The sequence below is a fragment of the Lutra lutra genome, chromosome 4 (assembly GCF_902655055.1).
Source record: "Lutra lutra chromosome 4, mLutLut1.2, whole genome shotgun sequence".
NCBI lineage: Eukaryota > Metazoa > Chordata > Mammalia > Carnivora > Mustelidae > Lutra > Lutra lutra.
In genome coordinates, this window is record NC_062281.1 from 24,830,137 (window position 1) to 24,835,340 (window position 5,204).

A 5,204-nucleotide genomic window follows, 5' to 3' on the forward strand; every position below is an offset into this window, starting at 1 on the left:
ATTCTGTAACAGATTTTTGGTTAAGTTGTTTCCATTAAAAAGTACTGATTTTAAAAACTGATAACTTAAAACTGCCACACACACCCACGAAAATAAACGGTCCCCAAAACCTTCTCCTTTCCTTCTGAGGTTTTACAATCTATGGTTATCATTAACCTGTCTTTTACTCTTAAATTTAAACAGCCAATTGACACAAATAGTCCTGAAACCACTCTTCCACCACTGATTAAGCCTGGGGTGGTAAGAATTGGAGATAGTATTTATTTAACTTTCTGAACTTTCTTGGGCAGATTTGGTGACTTTGCCTGCTCCAGCTGCCTTTTTGTCTGTTGCTCTGATGGCATTCACAATGACTGTCTCTCTCATGTCATGAACAGCAAAATGGCCCAGAGGAGAGAAAGTCCATATATATTCTATGTAAGGCTTGCCAGAAACCATATCAATGATGGCAGCGTCGCGACATTTTCAGGACTTAAGGCCACCTTCCAGCTTTTTCCCAGAATGACGATCAATCTTCTTCAATTTGGCAAACTCACAAGCAATGTGAGCAGTATGACAATCCAGCACAGGTGCGTATCCAGCTCTGATTTGGAAGGTTCAGGATAATCACCTGAGCCATCAAACCAGCTGCTTCCATTGTTGGGTCATTTTTTTTTTTTTTTTTTAAAGTGTTTGCTGTTGGGTTTTCGTTTGGCTGGTTGTGTGTTGGGTCATTTTTGCTGTCACCAACCACATTGCCACGACAAACATCTCTGACAGATAGGTTCTTGACTTTGAAGCCCACATTGTCTCCAGGAAGAAACTCACTCAAAATTTCATGGTGCATTTCAACAGATTTTACTTCAGTTGTAACATTGACCGGAACAAAGGTGACCACCATGCTGCATTTCAGAACACCAATCTTCACTGGGTCTGCGGGGACTGTCCCAGTACCACCAATTTTGTAGATAATCCTGGAGGGGCAGACACAAGGGCTTGTCAGTTGGATGAAATGGTGGCCGAATGCAATCCAGCGCTTCAAGCAGTGTGGTTCCCCTGGCATGTTTGCACTTGGCTCCCACATATTATCACCATTACAATCAGAAAGTGGCACAAATGCTACTGTGTTAGAGTTGTAGCCAATTTTCTTAATGTAGGTGCTGACTTCCTAAACAATTTCCTTATGTTTCTTCTGGCTGTAGGGTGTCCCAGTGGAATCCATTTTGTTAACACCAATAAATCGTTGTTTCACACCCAGCGTGTAAGCCAGAAGGGCAAGCTCATGGGTCTGCCCGTTCTTGGAGATACCTGCTTTAAAGGCATCCACACCGGTAACCACAATCACGACAGCACAATGAGCCTGCGATGTGCCTGCGATCATGTTTTAATGAAGTCTCACGTCCTGGGGCATCCATGATGGTCACATAATACTTATTGGTCTCAAATTTCCACAGGGAGATATCAATGGTGATACCATGTTTGCATTCAGCTTTTAGTTTATCAAAGACTCTGGCATCCTTGAAGGGGCCCTTTCGCATCTCCACAGTCTCCTCAATTTTTTTTGATAGTTCCTTTGTTGATCCCAGCTCATTTGTAGATCACATGACCAGTAATGGTACGCTTGCCTGAATCTACGTGTCAATGACCAAAATGTTGATATGAGTCTTTTCCTTTCGCATTTTGGTTTAGGTTTAGTGGTGGTTTTCATGACACCTATGTTTTGGCAGCAAACCTGTTATGAAAAAGCTCATCTTGTTATTTTAGAAAATTTAAATAGAGAGATTCCTATGAAAGATGCATAAATACCATATTACATTCTGTTCACATTCAGGAAATTTGAAGCAATTTTTTTCTTTCCCTAAAAAAGGAAAGCATATTTACTGATTATGTCACTTTACGCTTAATACCTTTCATAAAGATTGATTGAAGACTAGAATAATTATAAGAAGAGATTTTTAGGGCGCTTAGGTGGCTCAGTCAGTTAAGTGCCCTAATCTTGATTTCGGCTCAGGTCATGATCTCATGGGTTGTGGGATGGAGACCCACATCAGGCTTCACACTCAAGGGTGTGTGTGTGGGGGGGTCTGCTTGAAGATTCTCTCCCTCTGCTCCTCCCCCTACTCACATGGGTCCTCTCTCATTCTCTCTCTCTCAAATAAATAAATCTTTATAAGAAGAGCTTTTAGGAAATAAGTTCTAAAAGAAAGATTAGTAATCTAATATGGACAAATTCTCTGTCAAAATTAACTTTTGCATTCAAAAATTTGAATCGATTGGTAGACCACACCAAAGAAATTTTGAGATCAGAAGAACATAAAAATCAGAAATATTAATCAGAGCTAACCTGAATCTATGAAACAAATATAGTTTGACCCAGATAAATGAGAAGGAAAATGTCTCAAATTGATTTTTATTTTACCTGCTCAGTCCCCTGAACTTTGCTACTTAATTCTGAAAGGATGGCCTGGTAATTGTTCTGAATACTGGATACAAACTACTGACAGAGTATATTTTTCCCTCACCCTCCTCCCCCTAAGAAATCACATTCCCGCAGTATATACAAGGAAGATAATTTACCCTCTCCCCAGTTCTTCCTGTGTTCTCCGGATGGTATATTTTACCTAGTATAGTGCCTGATAGTAACACATGTCACAAAATGGAAGGGAAGTATTTTTGTCAGTTTTTTTCTATCTTCCTTGCTACAGGCTATAGAAGACTAACTTTGCTAAAAATAATACTTAGCCCAATGAAGGGATCATTACATACTGGTAATAGAAGGTAACTCAGTGGCTAGCCTGTGCAAAGTGAGTCTTAAAATACATACATCCTCCAAATCCTATGTATTTTGAGTAACTGCAATTGTATTGCTTCAGGCAAAGTACTTGCAGACCTAAGACAAGACTAACTGGTGGAATGTGCTGAACAATTAGCTTTTGTACTAAATTAAAACTACTTTCTTTTAACTTCAGTTGATCATAAGGCATAAAAGATAAAGAAGTTAAAAAAATAGCTGAAGGGTGTATGATGGGAAAAAAAAACTTCACTGTTTCAGATTTACGTAAGTAATTAAGACAGCTGTGTGAATAATGAAATATGCACAAGTCAATTTTCCCTAAGACCATCTATTCAGTGAATTTCGACCTGAGTTTATAAAAAAATCATAAATTCATGCAAGCAAATTTCAATATCTTTTTTAATTTAAGGAAAATACTGTAATAAGTTCTTTTTTTTTTTTACCATATTTGTCAATTGCGGAGAAGTTAAGTGAGTATTTTTAAAGAAGAAAATTAAAGTTGCTCAAATCCAGCAATTACTATTTTATTTTATTTTTTTATTTTTATTTTTTTAAAGATTTTATTTATTTATTTGACAGAGAGAGATAACAAGTGGACAGAGAAGCAGAGAGAGAGAGAGAGAGAGAGGGAAGCAGGCTCCCTGCTGAGCAGAGAGCCCGATGCGGGACTCGATCCCAGGATCTTGAGATCATGACCTGAGCTGAAGGCAGCGGCTTAACCCACTGAGCCACCCAGGCTCCCCAAGCAATTACTATTTTAAAGTTTGGATTTTATTATATACAAATGTATTCAAAATTATATTCTATATAAATGCATTCAAATTAAAAATGGAATAATCATATATGTACTTTAAAAAATTTTGTTTTAAAGCTTTTATTTATTTATTTGACAGAGCAAGAAGAAACAGGAGAGCGTCAGGCAGGGGGAGAAGGTCCCCGAAGGTTGGGGAGCCCTATGTGGGGCTCAACCCAGGACTGACCATTACCTGAGCCCAAGGTAGCTGTCTAACCAACTGAGCCACCAGGCTTGCCTGTACTATAGTCTTTAAACTGCAAATACAACATGAGCATTTGCATGTTAAAAACAATAAGTCTTGGGGCACCTAGGTGGCTCAGTGGGTTAAGCACCTGCCTTCAGCTCAGGCCATGATTCCAGGGTCCTGGGTAGGAACCCCATGAGCAGGGAGCCTGCTTCTCCCTCTCCCTCTTCCTGCTGCTCTCCCTGCTTGTGCTCTCTCTCTCTGTCAAATAAAGAAATAAAATCTTTAAAAAAATACATAAAAATAAAACCAGTAAGTCTCAAATCATGAATTTAAGGTTTCTATACTATTCCATATTGTGATTTCTTATTGAAACTTCTAATTGTTGTAAATGTTTTATTATTCTAAATAGTATAGTTTTTTCGGAAGCCTGGGTAGCTCAGTCAGTTAAGCATCTGCCTTTGGCTCTGGTCATGATCCTGGAGTCCTTGGATGGAATTTGGCATCAGGCTTCCTGCTCAGTGGGGAGTCTGTTTCTCCCTCTTCCTTTGCTACTCTCTCTCTGTCAAATCAATAAACAAAATCTTTTTAAAAAATAAATAATATTGTTTTTAAATGTCCTTATTCATAAACCTTATGATTATTGCTTTTAAATGCATCCCTAAAATAATATATCTAAAATTATGTAATACCTAAAATTATATATATACCCAAAAACTATATACATATCTGAAATTATATCTACCTAAAACTGTAACTGAAACAACACGAGTGCATTCACTGGTGAGTCCCCCATACAGCAGGTAGAGTTGTCACACAAAGTAAACTTTATTTGCAGCAAATAAGGAGATCACTGGGAATAACTTCCAGACCCATGACTCCCTGAGCAAGGGTGAATGGGTTCCTTTTATTTAGGGTTAGAATGAATGTTTAGAGAGGGAAGTCTTGTCATCGTATGTAGAGGTGGGCATATGGGTGCACACATTCCTTAAGGAAACACGCCTCAACATACATTGCATGTTATGTAAATGAGATTGTGCTCTTTGGGTAGAAATTTTAGTATTACAATGAGGTAAAGGTAGTTGTCGGTCATTCTAGAGGTCACTTCTTGGTCCATCTGCGCAGGTGTGAGTTAAGGGTTACAAACAAACTGGCTTGGGCTGGTGGGAGGTCATGATAGGGTAGTGGCTATCACCTGAAGGGTGGTTTTAGTTTCCATTTGCCTGTGTGAAGAGATGCACTGGAAAGAAGCACTTAAGGAAGAATGTGGGACAGAGGTCAGTGACTTTAAGCAGGTGGGCAGTAGAGGTCAGGTTTTGGGGTCTAACTGGTGACCAAACCACATATTTTTTATTTTTTATTATTTTTTAAAGATTTTATTTATTTATTTGACAGACAGAGATCACAAGTAGGCAGAGAGGCAGGCAGGGAGAGAGGAGGAAGCAGGCTCC

At 38.8% G+C, this 5,204-nt stretch overlaps 1 pseudogene; it reads right to left on the reverse strand.

Moving 5' to 3' along the window:
- Positions 1 to 264: 264 nt before the first annotated feature.
- LOC125097236 (elongation factor 1-alpha 1-like) lies at positions 265 to 1,658 on the reverse strand (annotated as a pseudogene).
- Positions 1,659 to 5,204: the final 3,546 nt, after the last annotated feature.